The sequence below is a fragment of the Sinohyriopsis cumingii genome, chromosome 9 (genome assembly GCF_028554795.1).
Source record: "Sinohyriopsis cumingii isolate HCF-2022 chromosome 9, ASM2855479v2, whole genome shotgun sequence".
Lineage (NCBI taxonomy): Eukaryota > Metazoa > Mollusca > Bivalvia > Unionida > Unionidae > Sinohyriopsis > Sinohyriopsis cumingii.
Genome location: NC_142969.1, coordinates 109,678,461 through 109,700,188, shown reverse-complemented (window position 1 = coordinate 109,700,188; position 21,728 = coordinate 109,678,461). Strand labels below are relative to the sequence as shown.

General features: G+C 36.8%; 1 protein-coding gene across 3 annotated transcripts in view; it reads left to right on the top strand.

Annotated features, from left to right (window-relative positions):
• The window catches only part of LOC149792459 (uncharacterized), a 75,501-nt gene that overhangs the window by 15,105 nt on the left and 38,668 nt on the right, over window positions 1-21,728 (top strand). The window contains exons 2-3 of one of the 3 annotated variants that reach the window (XR_016423571.1): window positions 4,391-4,516; window positions 5,387-5,560. The exons of 1 other annotated variant lie outside the window; for it this stretch is intronic. The gene's annotated coding sequence lies outside the window, so the exon portion shown is untranslated. The remainder of the gene's footprint in view (window positions 1-4,390; window positions 4,517-5,386; window positions 5,561-21,728) is intronic. One more of the 3 variants, XR_016423572.1, reaches the window with a different exon arrangement.

Sequence of the window (21,728 nt, the reverse complement as noted above, 5' to 3'; positions counted from 1 at the left end):
TGGGGGTTCGAACCTTCGATCTGCTGCATCCGAGACGGACGCGCTAACTACTTAGGCCACCGGTTCGGTCCCAACAAATTGTCATTTCAGAACTTCTTGTAAACAAGTATAAATAAGCAACCTTCACATTATAGATGAGCATCAGTGATGCGTCCAGAGACAGTGGCGTAGCAATACATTCCGTGCACCCCTCTCCCCCCCCCCCCCCCCCCCAGCTTTACCGAGTTTACTCATGCAATATATACTAATTGACAATAAAACAAAGTTTTGGGGAAAAAAAATTATTGCATGATTTAGTTGCCAATATCGAGAAATCGCTCTTGATTATAGACTCGTTATATAAAGGTCACTTGCTCCTGTTTACATTCTAAATTCCAAAGAAAAATCTCTGCGCAAGATATCCCTCTAAAGAAATATCTGTTTCAGATAGTAATTATTTCATATCACATACTTATTTTCATTATATATAATATTCATCAGTTCGTAACACTGTGAGGGTCGTATAGTCTAATTACAGACCCGAGGGCCGAATAGTCTAATTTACAGACCCGAGGGCCGAATAGTATGATTACAGACTCGAGGGCCGAACAGTATGATTACAGACCCGAGGGTCATATTCATGTGTATACTCTCTCTCTCTCGCTCTCTCCTAATTATTAAAAATCTGAATAAACTTTTAACAAAATAAATTCAACGATGAAAGTGTTGATGTGTCTGTGGTTGCCCGTGCCGTGGTGATGTGCCAACAGTCTTTTGAAGAGTCAGAATAATACAGTCCGAGAATAAATCTTTATTTATACATCATAATTTTCAATTAATGTATCTTTCCCAGAATATAAGTTTAGATGATGATCGCTATTTATTTCCAGCGAATACATAATTAGAATAAATAAATTCCAGCCTGAATGAAACACTGGACACAACAATGTTTCTGCCTTAAGCTCTTAAAGCACGAATAGATTCTGTATGGAAAAACAGTATTATATAGTCATCTACATGACCTCATGTCACAATAAGCATTTTATGAAAATAATAATTCATACCAAATGTTTACAAGATAAGATCTTAGTTAATATCATGAAGTGTATTTCTAAAGGTATAATAAAGAACATGGTAAACACAATGTCAGTGACTCGGGCAAAGAATGCAGTCCTAATACTGTAAACCATGCCCATAGAGAAACAAAAGTTGGTATGCATTAGATGTGTACAGATTCGGGTCAGATCGAAAAGGAACTCGATTGTGGACAAGGCCAAGTCCAAATACAGTCGTCCATACCATATAATGTAATATCAAAAAAGATAAAATAAAACTCACAAACAATGCAAATAATATATATATATATATATATATATATATATATATATATATATATATATATATATATATATATATATATAAAACAAATCCTGTTGAGGCTACGACATCGTAGCTAACAATATGTGGTGTTTTTTTACAGGCGAAGAAAACAGTACATTTCTATAAATAGATGAAGAAGAAAAAAGGAAAAATATTTTGAGAAAGTGATGCAGTATAAAAGAACACAAGAGAAAAATATGAAAATAAAGATAAAGAAAAAAAAAACATTGATGAAACTACTGTAGACAAAATTAAAGTAAAGACTGAAATATGAATATAGAAAATAGTTCATAATGTTTAATGACTGGTCATTTTGTTTTCAAAATAGTGGGTGGGTGTGGTGTTTTCTTTAGATCTTGGATTTAAAAAAAAAATATATTTTGTCGAAAGATTTTCTTGTTGCCTTTCTTTAGCTAATATTAACAGGTTATGTGGGTCAGAACAGGAATTATTCCATGGAGCTTTATGAGGGCCTGAATTATTTTCAAAACATCCCAAGCTCGATCGATCCCTAATCATCTGTAGTTATAATCTAATTTTTTTCAAACGTTGTTTGAACTATAGAAATTGCCGCCATGAGGAGATTGTAATGAATTCCATACTTTAGACGTTCAAGACACCGATATATACATGAAGGTTAAGTTAAGTTTACTATGCACTCCTTGTGCTGCAAATGTGTTATTTCTGGATGATAGTGCGTGATTCAATTCACGATAGAGTCAATAGAACAGTATTTTACCACACTACCAAGCTAAACAACCTCGGCCTTTTCTGTTAAGTCATGAAATACATTTTGGATGCAGTTCGCAGCCACTGGGAACTACACTCAATACTGCTTTTGTCCACTTCGTTGAGTTACGCTCGGACTCTTTTGTTCAAATGCTCTCCGCAAAACGCTAGCTTGGTATTCTGGCCTCCCATGATGCTGCACACGAGGCCAGACGCGTACCATTGTATGGCCATACCTGTGAGAAAATGGCAGAAGTAAAACAAAATGCAAAAAAAAAAATTAAAAAAAATAATGGTAATTTAAAAATAACCCCAAATTTAAATGATCTTATCATCTACAGTTAAAATCTAATTTAAAAAAATGGCAATAAAGAAAAATAATTTTTTTTTTAGCAGTGTCGTAACCGGTATTTTCGTTTTATTAGTCACAACTATGGCAATTACAGAAGTCACGAGTGCTTGTTTAAATTGTCGCTATGCTTTATTGTCATTCTCAGTCATTATATATCAATGGGGCTGGGTGGGGTGCTTTGAAAGATTGCTCAGTTGTATGGCTGTACTTTCATTGTGTCAGAGATGCTTTATTTACATAAAAAATTGATCTTTTGTACTTTACCGCTATATAACATCACGTTTCAAACATTTTCGAACGTGCCGACATTTCCTGTCCTGCAGCATACTTGTATTTTACTATGCGTTAATGGAACGGATACTTTGGTAAGGCTGGGTTTGGTTCGGTTGATAATATGATAGATGCCTATTTATGCAGTGCAATTTTTTGAACTGTACAGTTTTGATATTTATATCTATCTTGTTTATACAAATACCATTTTGCTAGTTACGTTGTTATGACCACGACTGGAAATCTGGAAAGCTCATGTGTTAATATTAGCACTACATGAAACACATGTTAGGAGAAAATGTCTTTATCATAAATCTCGGATTCGTTTTGAAACAGAAATGATTGTAGATACTAACTTAGCAATGCTAACATGAAGAAGAAACAACAAATGTGTTCTGCTGTAAAGTAGATGCCTGGTATGCCTGACTATCTATAGATATGTTTTAAAACTCATCCTGGAATTGAGTAATATTTTCCTTTTTAATTTAGTCGAATGTTGATGATATTTTGATTTCGGGATAGATATTGCTTGATGTAGAGCAATAGAAAAAAGTTTATCATCTGATTACTTATAACTTGAAACGTATAACTTGTCAAATGTGCAATAAACGTGGGGTTTGGTTGTCTGGGACCTGTTTGAACTGCCGCTTAAAGTGTGCCAAAACAAGAATATGCGATAGTACCAATCTGAGAATTTTCACGGACCTACAACTAGTGTCTAACGCTCAGTTCACTATATTTTAATATAGCCTGTCCTGTTTTAATATAATAATAATATTTTAATATGTATATATGAAACTACTGTTAAATAGATGTATTAAATACATCTGATTGCTATCAGTTCATTATTCCTCCCAGATGGAGCATTATTGTCAGCACATGGACATTAGATATTCTACTTCAAGGTCATCAAAATCAAATTACAGGAATCATTTGCACAATTTTGCAGGTGCGACAGTTTACGTGTATACACAAATATCATGCAAAAAGTGTAAACAAATATACCCATATCTTACCAAATTATAACTCAACTCAGCATCGTTGCTACCAAGTGAATGTGTAAGGTTCCTTAATTTCTCTCTTTGGTGTATCTCGTGTAGGAAATAAATGTTTTTGAAACTAAGAATGTGTTGGGTATTTAAAGCCTGATTAATAAATAGGTATATTTTATTACCAACTATAGTTCCACCCACCCCACCCCGTTATCTGTTATATAAATGCAGTCTAAAATAGGTGTATGCTCAACGACATGAAAGCGAGTTTATTACAAATGTAAAATAACGGTAAAAAAGGATAAGATCAAACTTTCATTAAAGCAAAGTATATATCACGAACGGACACACACACACACACACAGAGCTTGACAATACGATTTCGCTATAACTTACTGTACCCCTCTTCCCACACATAAAAGCTGTAAATTACAGTACTACATAGTGTAACTTTAAAAAATACTCGGGACTTCTTTCGTTGACATGGTTGTGACTAACACAGTTAAAGAAAACGGTGGCGACACAGCTGGAAATAAGTGATTTTATGCTATTTATTGATTGCCAACGCATTTTCTATTGCTTCACCATCTTGAATTTCTCCACAGTTATCGGCTTTCAATGGCATGTGCTTGGCTTCTTATGTGAAGCGAACGACAAAAACCTATAAATTGTATTTTTATTCCTACAGCTACAAGTTCTCGATTTAACGATAGTCGTTCACTGTTGTCCCAAGAACGGAGATCACCCTAGTCCATTATTGTATAACACAGACTTGCTTCAGTCGACAGATACAAGTGGGATTATATTGTCACAGGTATAAGCATATTAATACAAACTATATATTTAACCAGCAAGTTTGTGATCAAAATTATACTTGATCACATTTTAAAAAGTGGTAGTTTCATTGAAGGGAGATAAGAGCTTTTTCATGTCGTAGAAATGGTATTTCATGTCGTAGAAATGGTATTTCATGTCGTAGAAATGTTATGAGGAAAAGAAAAATCTGCCATCAGCCATCTGATATGTCTCCTTACAGGGAAAAGTCACAATGACCTTGTTATTAACCTCTCTACTATTTATGTAGAACATGCTTGGACAATTTGAAAAGACAATTAGTAAAGTGATCTTAATGCACCAGAATATAAATCGCCATGTTTTTTTTTATGTACTCATGTGTGAAATATAAAGATGTATTGGCGAAATAATTTCCATATTTGTTCATTCCAGTATTTATATCTTTACATTTTCACATGTGAAAATGTAAGATTTCCCATAGTGTGTGCGGGTGGGTTGGGTTTTTTTGTTTGACTTTTTTAACGTAGCTTTAGCAAATTTGCAGTCTTATAATTTTCCATAATGTCATGCGACATTTCATTGCCTTCAAAATTTGTATCTGAAAAAAAAGAGTTAATTGTGAGCTAGTACAGATCAATAGGAATTACTTTAAATTTCAGACATGTAAATTAATCTTTGGTAATGAAATTTGACCAGAAGCCGTTAGCATTTCGCTGAAGTTTTTTTTCCTTTTACCCGTTTGACCACATAACAAAAGCCCGTTGCATTGCTAAATCGAACTTGCATGGTTTTCTGATAGGGTCAAATAGTTTGCAAAATGACAAAAATGTAATTTTGACTGTGACAGATTATGTCAACCCAATCATATCGCTTTATTGTGTTGTTGTAGGGTTTAGCGCCATTTTCCAGCACACGATATGCTATGTATGGTGGCCAGCATTAATGGTGAAGGAAGAACCCGAGAAATCCCCAAGAAGAACCACTGACCCACGAGAAGCTACTGGCAAGCTTTCTCACATACCCATATTGGTCGAATCCTAGACTCGAACCCACGCTTACAGAGGTGAGATGGCAGTGATCCGTAACGGAGAGCGCTTTAGACCACTCGGCCACTCGTGGCCCCTCGCTTTTATTATGTCAACCAAGTCATATCGCTTTATTATGTCAATAAAGGGCCCAGCAACTTGGAATGAATTGCCCACTGAACTTAGATACAAAGACACGGTGATCCCATTCAAAAGTGCTCTCAAAACTCACTTATTTCGACTGCAAGAACAAACTTAAAGACCTAATGTTTCCTACCTTAAATATTCGCAGCATGTTTTTTTTATGTTTTCTAATTTCATAGTGTTTGTTTTTGTAATCATATTTTTCTAATTTCATAGTGTTTGTTTTTGTAATCATATCATTATATGTTTTTTATCTTATATGTCTTGTCTAATGTTGTAAAGCGCTTAGAGCTTCTAAAAATTAGGCGCTATACAAAGTCCTCATTATTATTATTATTATTATTATGTCAACCCAATCATATCGCTTGATTATGTCAACCCAATCATATCGCTTGATTATGTCAACCCAATCATATCGCTTTATTAAGTCACGTATATTTATATAGTCAGGTTATGAATGTGAGATGAATTTTGGAAAAGGGGGTGAGGGTGAATGTTTGCCAAGAGCAAATTTAATCTTCTAAACCTCTATTCTGGAGCAGGTTTAGTAATTAAGGAAACAATTTTCTTTTCCTTCGTTATAACCAGATATATTTCTGGTGGTACCAAAAACTATATATTTTAACTCGTGCCTTCGCCACACGTTAATATATTGTTAGTATCACACATTGAAATGTATCCGGTGTAGGGAAAGAAAATGTCCTTTGAATATTCGTCTGTTTTCAGATGACAGACACATGACTGGCGAGGATAAATATTTTAGCTGTGCTTGTCATGGGCCAGAAAAGTGTATGGGATGGTCTTTTGTCCGTCGTACGTCCGTGCGTTAAGAAAACTTTTAATTTATTATTTCGATAATTCTACTAACTTAATTGGAGGATCGCCACGAAACTTGACACATTCGTTTTAACGAAACTTTACACACATATTCGTCTCATGGTTTGCTAAGTCCTCAGTGGAAATGGGACTGTTGGGATATTCAGTATGATTACTTTTTTTTCTTGAAAATCTTGTTATCGCTACACATCCTGAACGGAAAATCATAATGACTAGGGGTTTTCACTTAAGGAATTCTGATGTTGGTCCTAAGGGAAAATTGTGTCGAAATGAGGTCATATTGAAAATGTTTGGTATCACGGCCCTTTCTGGATGGAAAACCATTTTGGCATGCTGTTCTCACCATAAGACTTTGAATCCTGTTATGATTATTTGGTCCTAAAAAAATTATGCTGAGCAGATGTCCATTTTGGCTGCCACGATGGCCAGCTTGAATCATGTCTTGTACACACTACATGTCCTGAACCAATGGTCATATCAACATGGGGTTTTCACTAAAAGACATCTTATAATGTTTTGTTGAACCACAATTACAGTGGTGCTGATCGAACCAGCAGCATATGGCCATCTATATAATCTTGTGTTCGTTACTCTTTTTAAAAAGAAAGTCATTTTGACTAATGGTTTTCATTTTAGTAGTTTTCATTTTGACTAGTGGTTTTCATTTTGACTATAGTGGTTTTCATTTTGACTAGTGGTTCTTATTTTAGTGGTTTTCATTTTGACTAGTGGTTTTCATTTTGACTAGTGGTTTTCATTCAGAGATTACTTTTATGTCGGGTTGGTCTAAAATTAAAATGATCAGCCCTCAGTATGGCCAGCATATCTTGAAAATAGCGTTGTCTACTCCTTCCAAATCGATGATTTTATTTCCATGGGGTTTTTACCAGTATTTCTTTTGATACCCAGTTGGTCCGAAGTGAAAACGTTTCCAGTCTTGCATCTAGTATGGTTGCCAAGACGGCTGGCTTGAAATTCTTGCCACTACTCACCCCACCCCCACCCCTGGATGATTTTGACATGGGTTTTTTTCACCCAAATGCCCATAATGGTGTTTTCTTTTTTCTAAATGAAAACGGTGTAAATCTGACATCCCATATGTCCTCCACAGCAGCTGATTTGAAACTCTTGTATCGCTGAAGAATGTCAGAGATAACACTCTACAGTTAAAAGGAAGAAATGGTCTTATCTTCAATTCCTGAACACTTTTCGCCCGTTTAGAGTGTCATTCCCTTTGAGGGACTCTTGTTTTTAGCTCTGTTCATAGATCAGAAGAGCATATGGGATCGTCCGTTTGTCTGTTACCCGTCCGTCCGTCCGTTAGTACAAGTTGTTTATCGCTTCTCCTGAACTAAGAAGAGGATTGACATTAATTTTTTTTACAAATTCATCACATAGTCTAGTTGGTCATAAATGAGAACGGTGCTGCTTGACCATCCAGTATGACCGCTACATTGACCATCCTAAAAATCCTGTCGTTGTTACTCCTCGTGAATGAATGGTCATATCAACATTCATTAAATGACTTCGTGTGATGTCTAGCTGCTCCTAAATGAAAATAGTTACAATTTGATGTCCAATATATATTAAATGTTGTTATTCTAGCTTCTCAAGAACCGTATAAAATTGTGCCATGGGGGTTTCACCAGAACACTTGTTATGATGCCTAGTTGTTTCCTTAATGAAACTGGTGCCGATCTGATATCCCATATGGCTGCCACAGTGACCATCTTGAAGAATTTGATTATCGCTAATCCATCAGAATGAAAAGTAATATTGACATGGGTTTTCACTAGAAGACATGATTATGATGTGTTCATCCTAAATGAAAATGGTACGGATCTTCTGTCCTGTGTGGCCATAACAGCACCCGTCTTGAAAATAGTATCACAACCCATCCACTCCCAATGGATGGATCTGATCATCATAGGGATTTTATTAAATAACTTTTTATGATATTTAGTTGGTTCTAATGGTGCCATTCAGTCACTCGGTTTGCCGCACACAATGGCCATTTTGAAAATCTTATCACTATTTGTCTTGAAAACAATGGTCATATCAGCACTCCATTTTCACTGAGTGACCTCTTTGGATGTCTAGTTGATCGATAGTTGATGCCTAGTTGATCGATAGTTGATGTCAAGCTGATCGAAAATAAAAATGGTGCAGATCTGACTTTTAATATGACTGCCATGGTGCCATCTTGAAAATCTTGTTATCGCTGCTTCTCGAAGATGGATGTCATATTAGATCGGCACCAGTTTCATTTAGGACAGAACTAGGCATCATATCAAGTAAGCTGTCATTAACAAATATGTAATAGTGATAATTACTGAATGTAGAGTGGCACCAATAGCGTCAAGCAAGCAACGATATCTCGAGTCTTCACTCGAACTGAGTTACTTTTTCCTCCTAGGGTAAATGATCGCTGTTGAAAATCCCAATTAAGTTCCTATGTTATGTATACGAAAGCGAATGACCTATTGGTTCTATTAAAAAATATCATTAAGGGTATCTTATCACAAACTTTTTAATTCCTAAAATTTGACAGTCTTTGCCTATCGGCGACCTCGGGCATCCCCCCCCCCCCCCCCGGTCTTCATTGCAAATCTAGAATGTACTCCAATCGTTCACTGTATATCGCTGCTATGCAAGTAAACCCTTCGCACACGAGGATTGTATCCCCTCGTTTAACCGTTACCTTTTCGTACTTGACATGTAACACCCATCATTTAGGATGCAGAGTGGAAAAGATCTACTGTGGAAGCCGCAATTACAGAGCGACCATTGCCAGAGTCGTAACAACCGCTATTGGTTGGGGTCTGTGTGAGCGTCGCTTATTCCTGATTGTGGAAATTTTGTGACAGGATGTATATTCAGTACAAATTCGACTGGCATGACCATTCTGTGGTCATGGACTATACTAGTATATTTCACCTACAGAAAATGGCCAGTTTGCTTCATGTAACGTGCACCAACAGAGGCTGCAGTCGTCCCCCCCCCCCCCATTTTTAATGAACTAAATATTTGATTTGACGAAAAGCGTTACAAAGCCAAATTCAGTAGGTCAAATTCAGTAAATTTTGATGCCAGTGAAGAAAATTATTTACCATCTATTAGTTGTATTGAAAAATTTGAGAATGAACGCAACTAGGTAGGAGCAGATGAAATGGTTTTTAAAAATATTTTTTATTAAATAAAAAACAACAACATAATTATTTGAATCATATGTACTATTACCTTTATTAGTTCAAACTACGTGTCTTAAAACATGATTGATAACGGGACCGTGACACAATTTTAATACAAAAGCATCCATTTCGGATTGCCATGGTCACGAATGGGAACGACTTTACACATTGCATGCGTATAAGAAAGTATTATTTCTCTTTGCGTACATTATAAATAAAATATTATCTTTGCATTTATGAGTAGCATCTTGTTACAGATATCCGTTTAAAGATTATTTTCATGACGTTCTCGGCTTTGGTATCCTCCCCCTCCCCCCTCCCCCTTAGAACCAGTATTAAACGAGCACGCACTCCAGTTTCATGAAATGGTTTAACGTGTACATCTTCCTTGAGAGTTATGTAGTCCTTATTTTACTTGGCCGTTGTCATGGTTACACAGACGAATAATGAAAAAAAAAAATCTCAGCCAGATTGTAAAAATGCATGCGTAGCATAAATATGCGGTTAGAGACGAAAACGCCAAATGGTCTGGAGTGTCTGCATAACGCCTGTATAGTACGTAAACACACAGCTGATCTGCTTACCGGTGTATAGGTCATTTATAACCACACGTGGATTCTCTTTAAACAAAGCTATTACCGGCTACAGGGTGACTCAGAGATCCAAGGTCAAGCAAGAAAATATAACCAAGGGCATTAATTAATGGAGGAATGGAACACATTATCAGGGAGTTTTTGTGATTGATTTTACCAGGTCCATTCATTCATCTAACATCTTACTGTGTGCGATCGATTCGTCTATTTTTAACTCTTTGGAACCGACCATTTGATCGGGATGCCTTAGTGTGTAGGCGAATGACGTTCTAAGCTATTAACATAAACTTAGATCTCTCATTTTTATCCTTCTCTCATCCCCTTTCCGCATAGGAAGTCAGTGTGTACATTATCAAGTTGAGAGGAATCTCTGTTCAGGAGCACAGATATATTTCAACTCCGAATTAAATGACCCCCTCCGGAGAATTCAATGACTGATGCCTTCATCAAGTTGAACCGTATACTTGTACATAACTGGTACATTATAGCTACATTCCTGCATACTTGTACAGAACTGGCACATTATAGCTACATTCCTGCATACTTGTACATAAGTAGCACAATATAGCTACATTCATGCATACTTGTACATAGCTAGCACAGTATAGCTACATTCAAGCATACTTGTACATAACTAGCACATTCCTGCATGTATAGTCACATACTATTAACAGCGTCCACGCAGTTTTGCAGATTGCTTCATTATGGTTAGGAGTGTGTTTAGATTGGGTGTCAGTTTATGGGACCTGGGTGCATGGGCTCCCGCACATAGGGACGGGGGTGGGGGTGGTGGCACTTCCACCCTCATGCCCCGATTGCACCTCTAAACATGTTTTGGCCTACATCAGAAATCGTTAATAGCTGGGTACTACATGTATGCACCCCCCACCCCACCCACACACACACACCGTTGTGGAGGGTTGGGAGTGTTATACAATATAATATCGTTCATCCATGACCTCGTCTGACTGATGAGCTCGACTGTATAGGATTGTCATTCGTATGACGCATACAAACAATTGTAATACTATATACTCACAAAAGTAGGTCACTATATTTCATTATCGACTGATCTGTGTTTTAAGCTTATATCTCAATCTCTGTTTAAGCTAGATTCATCAAACTGGGATGATCGTATGCATCTACAAGTACCACAACAGACTGCTGCTATGGCCTGCATGTTACTGAATTGGGAACTTATTTTTACATTGAGTCTATGCCAAATAGTTTTCACCCTTCATATTTTCTGCTATACCTAGATTCGTTAACCATGATGAGGGAACGCATTTTGATAGGTTATACACTTTCATCGTAAAAGTAGGTCACTGTGCCCTATATTCCTGCCTTACATTCATGCTACGATAGTCAAAATCGACAATTTTATGCATCTCCATTAGTACCATACTCGCACGGCAAAAGAAAGTAAATGTGACCTACATTTCATATTTTACGGGCTTATATTAAGTTTTGGGAATTTAAATCAGAACCACATACTCAGTGCTAAATATGATTGGGATTGGGGAGGGGGGGGACGAGTGGCTGAGTGGTCTAAGACGATCTCCGTTTCGGATCACCGTCATCTCGCCTCTGTCTGCATGGGTTCGAATCTCGGATTCGGCCAATGTGTGTATGTGAGAAAGCTTGCCAGTAGCTTCTCGTGGGTCGGTGGTTCTCTCCTGGGTTTTCCCTGGTTCTTCCTCCACCATTAATAATGGCCGCCATGTATAGCATATCGTGTGCTGAAAAATTACGTTAAAGCCCACAATAACAATAACAACAGCAACAATAAATCAGAACCAAAGTTTATTTTAGCACCCTGTACACGTACGTTATACTAAGATTAGTGCAATTTGTTGAGGGTATGTATGTTGATGAGTACTACACCTTCATCACAGAAGTAGGCCACCATGACCCATTTTCCATGATTCGCTGCCTTGGTTTCAGTCCCAAGTACTGTTTGTGCCAGAATAATCGAACTAGACAAACATATGTATTCATGTTAGTACCATACCCTTGCATGAAAAGAACGTCTTTGTCAACTATGTTTAACATTTTACTGGCTTGTTTTCGCATTGTACTCAGGACCACATTGGTGTTTTATCTACTGTTTAATAATGATATACATGGAACAATGAACCATTGTGGGAAGGTGCGTCTTGGTATATACTGCACTCTTATATTAAAAATAGGTCACTGTGATAAGCATTTTCTTTTCACCAACCTTGGTTCAGTGAGACATTTTTCCAGTAGTTGCTGTACACCTCAAACTTAGTGCTTTTATACATAATCTGAGTACGACCCTAAGATCAGTGTGACCTATATTTGACAATATACTGGCGTTGTTTATGTTATTGTATTTAGCTCAAGATCACGACGATTTTAAGCATGCATTGTGCATATAAAAATCATGAACGATGGAGTTGTATTGGCACTATTCCCTTAGTTCAGCGGTAGATCAAAACCGACTATATTTTATGTTTCACCAACTTTGCTTCAAGTTGGTGTTTTATGTTCATTTCTCATTATTGTTCATGCCGTAATCATGAAATTGACAGTGATGTTCGTTTCAGTTACTAATACTCTTAGAATAAAACTGGCTCATTGTGGCCTATTTTCCATCGTTTACTTGCTTTGGTTCAGAATGTTGTATTGCTAATGGCCACTCAGTTTTTGGTATGTTAAATGAATACTAACCTACTTCGAATTGTGAAGGTTTTTTGTGAATGCATCTTGGCAAGTTCGTCAATGGGATCTTTATTTCTAGCTGAGTGGCTTTGTTCACATTTTGTGTTGAAAGTTCATTTCTTTGATGCTGTTTCAGTCATGAAACTAATTGCATGGTTCTGTTAATGAAACGTCCTTATAACCAAATGAGGTCACTACGGCCTACGTTTTATGCATTGGTAACATAAGTATTTATGTTGATGAACACATTGATTCATCAACTGCTTGACCTATATACAATACAACAACCTACCCATTTTCCAAGGCCCGTGTGACCAATGCAGTTGGAAGTAGGTATAAAGGTTGTTTTTATTTTTTTTATTTTCTTCCAACGGTAAAATTTCCACATGAATGACTATACATTGTGATAGGTTACGCTCGGCATGTTATCGGTTTATTGTAAATGGGTATAGGAATTAAATAATTATAATGCTTTTCGTGTGATTGCGGTTAATCATGAATGCATGAAGTGTGTACTGCTGTCCGTCACTCCTAGGTTTGCTAGAAGCCTGTGACATTCACCAATGGAAGCCTGTGAATTGCTGGAAGCCTGTGACATTCACCAATGGAAGCCTGTGAATTGCTGGAAGCCTGTACAGTTTGCCAGGCTGTATGTTCAAGAGGAGGACAACGATGATAACTTGTAAAGCAGATTTCATAAACAATGATGTTGAAGTTTGTTCTTAACGCCATTTTTCAGTACACGATATACATGGCGGCCAGTATATTTGTTGGAGGAAGAATCCGGAACTGCTGACAAGGTGTCTCACATATCCAAGCTGGTCATGGCGAGACACAAAATCCCGCGGACAGTGGTGAAATGTGAAGAGGCAAGCGCCTTAGACGGCCCGGTCACCTGGGGCCTTAGACCACTCGGTAAACTGGGGCCTTATACCACTCTGTCACCAGAGGCCTTAGACCACTTGGTCACCCGCGGCTTTAATTTGTTCATTATCAGCTTAATACCTTCCCATTTTTAAGATAGCTTTAACAGTATTTCAATATCGCTACGATGTCTGCAGTGTGGCAGTTTATAGTGATGTCTAGCACTGGGGCATCATACACAGATATGTAGTATCATGTCCCATTCAGTCACATTATCCTGACACCAGGCCGACCAGACCAAACACTAACCTCGTAATGCTGAGCTCCAAGCGATACAACTGCTAGTACCATTTTTATAAGTCTCTGATATGACTAGGATCGAATCCGCGACCACCGGCATCCGAGGCAGACGCTCTAACCACTTAGGCCACCGGAGCAGTATTTATCAGTTTGATACCGCTTTTTTATGTTCTGTCACAGTAGGCAGGTTGGTGGTTTCACATTATATTTTCACAATACTGGCCATGACGTACCAAATAAAAGTTCAGATTTCAAATTTTAAAATGATCACAAGTTTAGATGTAATGATAAAAGATTTCCAAATAAAATGTACTTGTAAAAGGAGCCACTTGAATCTGAATGTATTTCCAGCATGTATTGTTTATAATAGTTACTGTAGACTATCAGTTGGGAGGGGTTTTAAGTCCGATCAGGTGAAATAGATATAGGTAATATTGGGTTGTTGCTTCCGTACGAACATTTTACAACTCGCAAAGGTATGCATTGCTTGCTTTACACCAGTCACATCCGTATACATGTATAGTTTTTTGCACACGAGGTGTTTCCTTAACGGTTTAGATCAGGTAAATTCATTTACCTGCAGGGTGCGGGTCTAATGCTGATTTTTTCAGTATAATTGTTTAAAACCAGGTCGCTTAGGTTACACATGCCTGGTTTATGTGTGTATTTTATAAAGAAAATAAAAATAAAAGATAAACGAGCGATACCCATCGGCAATAATCACTGGTGCAGGTCTTGACTAGATTTTAGCTCATCTTGTATGATAGTCACGCGAGGATTAAGGAAACTGCTTTAACTAAATGATGGTATTTACATCCGGGTGTTTTTAAGTTTAACTTCCTTTGGCTGACATGTAAACAGTCGTTATCCTTCAGGCGGTCGCCAGGTTTAAATCCATATTTTGCAGTACTGGCACTGTTTTCGAAACTTTTTGAAAAAGAAACTCCAGCATTGTAAAGACCCATAAATTAATTTTCATGTATGGGATGCCCATACGTCATCAAAATTTGGCAGTCTGATAGAGACTTAAGTTTGAAAACAATTTGACTTACGTGATTTTAGTTGTGTCCTAATTAAATTTACAAACTGTATGTTTTGGAACATGGAACTTGAATTTCTTGCTCGGTAAGTTTCGAGAATATGGGGGTCTGATTGTATGTATGTATGTAGGCATGTATGTATGTGTGTGTGTGTGTGTGGCGTCAGCACAATCCTGTACATATAATGCCTAGTTAAGATAAACTAACAATACAAAGATTTAAAGTGCTAAAGTGCCAAAATGTTCTATTTATTATATGCCCAAATAAGGCATTTACCTGTGGTCGTGTCTTCAGAAACATTTAACACTCTAACTGAACTATTGTCTAGTGACTTGTACTTTATGTCGAACACCGTAATCCTTATATAGGTACAGAGTCATTTACTGCACCCTTATATTTTATGTAAATGTGCTTGATAGTATCAAATGGACCTTCATTTTATTTAAGAAAATAAGCTTTCTCACATAATGCAAGCTAGTTCTCTCTCTCTCTCTCTCTCTCTCTCTCTCTCTCTCTCTCTCTATATATATATATATATATATATATATATATATATATATATATATATATATATATATTAGACGAGTTATATGATGATGGAGATGCACGCATATTTAATGTGGTGATGTTATTTCTGATTGGTTGCCACTCAGGACCTCATATTTCTGAATCGATTTTGATCAAACTTTAAATGTGAACTTGTAACATTAAGATCTAAGTTTGTAAACAAATTGACTTATGTGATTTTAGTTGTGTCCTAATTAAATTTACAAACTGTATGTTTTGGAACATGGAACTTGAATTTCTTGCTCGGTAAGTTTCGAGAATATGGGGGTCTGATTGTATGTATGTATGTATGTATGTATGTATGTATGTATGTAGGCATGTATGTATGTGTGTGTGTGTGTGTGCTTGCGTGCGTGAGTGTGTGTGTGTGGCGTCAGCACACTCCTGTACATATAATGCCTAGATAAGATAAACTAACAATACATAGATTTAAAGTGCTAAAATGCCAAAATTTTATATTTATTATTTGCCCAAATAAGGCATTTACATGTGGGCGTGTGTTCAGAAACATTTAACACTCTAATTAAAATATAGTCTAGTGACTTGTACTTTATGTCAAATACCGTAATCCTTATATAGGTACAGAGTGAGTCATTCACTGCACCCTTATATTTTATGTAAATGTGCTTGATAGTATCAAATGGACCTTCATTTTATTTAAGAAGATAAGCTTTCTCACATAATGCAAGCTAGCTCTCTCTCTCTCTCTCTCTCTCTCACATGATCAATCAGTCTTTATAGAAGCTGTCGTAGAATATAATAAGGAGCACCTGTTCTGTCACGTATTGAAACCTGCTTGTATGATCAAGATTTCGCGCGAGTTCCATAATGTGGGAAATCCACGCATACAGATGAGCTGGACTTGCAGTTGATTGGCTAAACGTGTTGCCACTGGAGGTTATCCATATGAACATTTTGATCGGACCTAGAATATATGCTTATATCGCAATATATTAGACAAGTTATATAATGATGGAGATGCACGCATATTTAATGTGGTGATGTTGTTTCTGATTGGTTGAGATTGTTACCACTCAGGACCCCAGATTTCTGAATCGATTTTGATCAAACTTTAAATGTGGGCTTGTATCATCAAGATCTTGGATCGTGCTGATGAGATGATCTTGCATTTTACCGGTTGATAGAAACATCAAAACTATAGATTATATAATCAAAATCTCGTATAAGTTCGACAATTCGCGGGATCTCGTGTGTGATTAACTATGCTTTCTACTACTCCAGGTACTGTATTTCTGATCCAGTTTTGATCAAACTTGGCAAATAGGCTTAAATCACCAAAATCTCGTGTAAGTACAGTATCTGATCATACATGATTTGCGGGTTGTTTTTTATTTCGGGAGGGGGGATAATCGTCACGATCTTTGATGGCATGATTATAAGCGAGCAACTATACGTATACAAAACTACATATGCATTTTGTTCCCCGTAGGCAGAAAGAACGAGTTTGAATTTCGAGGTCGTCAGTCCGAAACGTATGTTCATACGAGATATCAAACGAGTTCTTTACTCCGAATCGGTTCAAAACACTTATGTGTTTTTTTACGTGTTGCATAACCCCCTTTGAAGCAAACGTTCTTTTAAAAGTTTTTAATGCAAACTTGGAAAAAAAATGAGCTTGGCATTTGGCGTTTTGTGAAGGATCTCACAGGGACGTTATCGTGGTTAGGCCTCGATATATTCTGTACAGTTGCGTCATTGGCATATCTGAATTACAGATATGGATTTACTCTTTAGCTTTACATTTTTTAAAATGTTTTATGTGACATAATAATGGATTTAATCTGCTAATCACGACCAGTTGTATTTTTTTCCTTACCTCTCGAATGGAACGTATGTTGTAATCAGTAAAGTGACATTTTTTCTTACGCTCTACTTACTAAATAGACACTTTACTTCCAAGCATATATCAGGGCAAAATTTCACAGTAATTAAATACATTAAATTTTATTCTTTTTTATTCATTCAAACTCTGTTTTTATGTTTTCATTCAGTACAAGAAATTACTGATGCGTTAAACTTAAAGTAGTAATTTAAGCATATATTTTAAGAAATCTCTGATTCTATCTCTATTATGCGGACTATATTTATAATATTTATTTGGATATTTTTAATATTTATTTGGATATATTTTAAAGAGAAAATTCTAAACAATGCTGCAAATATTGGTCTGTTTTCTTCTATTTTCTACTCCAACAGTCGCAAGAATTGAGTAAATATACAGTTCCCTTCAGGTGCCCCAGTGTTGAAAAAAAATCGCAACAGGATGTAAATCTGATATATCTCAATGAAAACAGATGCTACTCTCTGTGATTCGTCTTTCTATATATTGCAGATGTTTGTCAGTTTTATCTTCAGATCTACTAACAAATGCTATTCCTCAGTAATTTTGAATTGTAAGTGCCTCTACTTCAACTTGCTTCTTTAAAATATATAATTCCGCAGAACCTATTTTTGAAACTCAGCGGCTGAAATGGACTTCAGCTAAGTTTGTTTTTTTTTAAAATGTGATTTACATTGTAGAATGTAAACAAACAACAAAAAAAACACCCAAAAAAAAAAATGATCCGGACTTGACATTTCTCCAGGAAGGGGGTTTGGGGTGGCATTTCTATCCATGCCTTGAATCTTTTACATGAATCACCGGGTTTTTCTTACTTCATATGATTTTTGCTTTAAATTTCACGACAATATTTCAGCGGCAGTGTAACCTCACCCACTCACTCTCGTTCTCTTGTTCGATGTCATCTTGTACACTAACTCCTATGAGAACTCATTGTCAAACATTCTGTCCACAATATCCTATGCGGGAGGTCGCGGGTTCGAACCCTGGCCAAGTCATACTAAAAGACTTATAAAGATAATTGTATCAGCAGCTACCTCGCTTGGCACTCATCATAAAGAGGTTAGTGTTAGAACTGGTTGGCCTGATGTCAGGATCATGTGACTGCGTGGGACACGATGCTACTTGTCTGTGGAAAGATGTCCCATCGCTATAAACTACAACACTGCATATAACGTAGCGATATGACTGGACAATTGTTAAATCTACGTTAAAAATCCAAATAAAAAACATCACAGTATTGTTTTCCACCTCAACTACAAGATCTCAGCCTAGATATCAGAAATGCACACAAACGTTTCGTCGCTACTTACTGGACTCTCCCATAATCCCCAGCGGCAAATATGGTTATTTTCACCCAATATGGCTGCATTCTTTAACTCCCAAACGTGCATTTATGAATGATTTCGACTGTATAAATCGTTCCCAATATTTTACAAGTGGACTGTTATTTAATATTTCAAGTTATAACAGCAGTTCTGCGATTTTGAAATTTTACGTGTGCGATGGGGAATCACAAATTGAAACCGAAGGCCATATCAGGCATGTAAGATTAAAAGAGTATGTAACAAGTATTGAATATACCTTTATCCTTGGAACAAAGTTTCATAAGAATATAGTAATATGGGTACAGTCTACACGATATAAGGTTTGGAAGATAGTTTCCATGATTTATTCTTAAAATACTACATAAGCCTGCTTGAATAGTCCTATGTCAAGTATGAAAATCAGGTGGGCGATATCACGACCTCGTGCTGATTTTCAAAAACCAATGTAAAGAGAAATTCAGGTACAGAATACATGCATTTTACATTTTCTCACAGCTGCTTCACCGCTTAGACAACAAAAAATGTTTCCACTTTTACTGCTTTTAAACTTAGGGTAAGCAGGTCTTTTTATTTAGTATATATTTGTATGTGATTTAAAAAAAACAACAACATTAATATCGTTATCACGGTGGGGGGGGGAGTGCTATGGTCGGCAGTGAGAAATACGGACGGATGACTGACCGGACACTTATGTCTTGTCTGACCTTTGCGGCACACTGCTTGCAAAACCATTATTTTGTTTTTAATAAAAAAGTTAATTTTTTAAAACAACCTGTACAACATAGATGTCTCAGAAATCCATTTCCGATACTGCTGTTAAAAAGTAATTTAGTATCATAGATTTCAGTCAAATGGACGATAACAAGTCTTTTATATGTATTTTGTAGGACTTCGATATCAAATAAAACTATTGAATGTTTGGTTTATCATGGACAAAATAATCAATTGCTTCGTTTTTGTTCGTGGACAAAATAGTCACTTGCTTCTTTTTTGTTCGTGGACAAAATAGTCATTTCCTTCTTTTTTGTTCGTGGACAAAATAGTCATTTGCTTCTTTTTTGTTCATGGACATAATAGTCATTTGCTTCTTTCTTTTTTTTTATTCAACAAACATGTTGAGAACTTTAACTACAATAAATGTTTCCGGTGTGATTTGCACAGGACTCATTTGTCATTTTAAACGAAGTGTTTCCTTATCCAAACCGTTAAACAAATTGCCTATTAGTAGGCTTTGTAATCAAATGTTTTTCATCTACAGCCTACACAAAACTAGCCTTAATTTGGACAAAATTGTAATTGTTAATTGGTGTTGTCGTTAAGACGTGAGCCAGGCGGTCGATATCAGGCTCACGTGGGCCTTGTGTTTTTATTCCCGTTTCAACACCTGTAGGGAACCAACCATTGAATCTTCTTGGAGTGAGCGGGAAGGGGGACGATGGCAGGGATTTAAGTTACTGATGCACCTGTTCAGCATAAAAACATTTTTACTGATGCTTTCTAAATTTAGTTGATCTGTGATAATCAAAACTCTTAAATAAATAAATTTCTCTTTTGGCAAATTGATACGTGGCTTGGAAAAATGTATACACAAAATACCACAGAGAAGTAGTAGCAGTATTGCAGGTACACACCTACTGTTGCTGTTTTGTTGGGGGGTGGGGTTTGGGGGTTCTTTGTGTTGTTGCTGGCTCAACTGGTCATAGTCCAGTAGAGCTTATTGAATGGCTTGTCGTTCGTCTGTCCGTCTGTCCGTTATCATAAGTATGTTATGGCTACTCCTAAACTGTTTGGACTATTACTCGACACTTTACACACACATTCATCCCATGGTCTAGTTGGTTCTAGATGAAGACGGATGCTTGGATATCAAATAAGGCAGCCGTCTTTAAAACTGTCATTGCTACTCCTCATCAATAGAGGATTCTCACTAAAAGATTTCTGGTGATGTCTAGTTTGTCCTAAATGAAAGTGGTGCCGATCTGATCGATGTTCAATGTGACCGCCACAGCGGCATCTGGATAGTCTTTTTATCGCTGTTCACCCTACATGGATGGTCAAAACAAAACAGGTTTTCACTTGAACACTTCTTATGATGTCTAGTTCTTAAGTACAAATGGTGCCGATATGACTTCCAATATGGCCGTCATCTTAAGAATGTTTTTATCACAAATCTAAACGAGCACAAAGCGAAGATTGACGTTTTTCACCAAAATATTTCTTATGATGTCCAGTTGGTCCTAAAGAAAATGGTGCCAATCTGACGTTCAGTATGGCTCTCACAGCAGCCATCTCGAAAATCTTGTAATTGCTACTTCTTTGGACTGGCATGTCATATCTTGAAAAAATTACGTTATCTCTACTCCGCTCCCAAATGGATGGCTGTATCAACATAAGCTTTTCACCTATAGACGTTTCAGATGCCGAGCTGTTCCGGAAGGAAAATGGTGCTAGTTGTATACCCAGTATATATCTGCCACAGCGACTGTCTTACAAATCTTGTAGCCACTGCTCCCTCGGAATGGATGCTCATTATGAATTGGGGTTTTCACCAGAAGACTTGTAATGATGTCTGCTTTGTCCTAAATGAAACTGGTATTAAGTTGCATCCAATATGCGCAGCACATCAGCTGAATTTAAAATCTTGTTATCGGAAAAGAATATCAGAGATGGTTTCAACACTCGACACTTAAAAGAAAGGAACGGTCTTATCTTGAATTCCTGGAAACATTTTTCGCCCAGTAAGCGTCCGTCACATCGAAGGACTCGTTTGTTTCTTCTTGGCGATCAATAGACTTA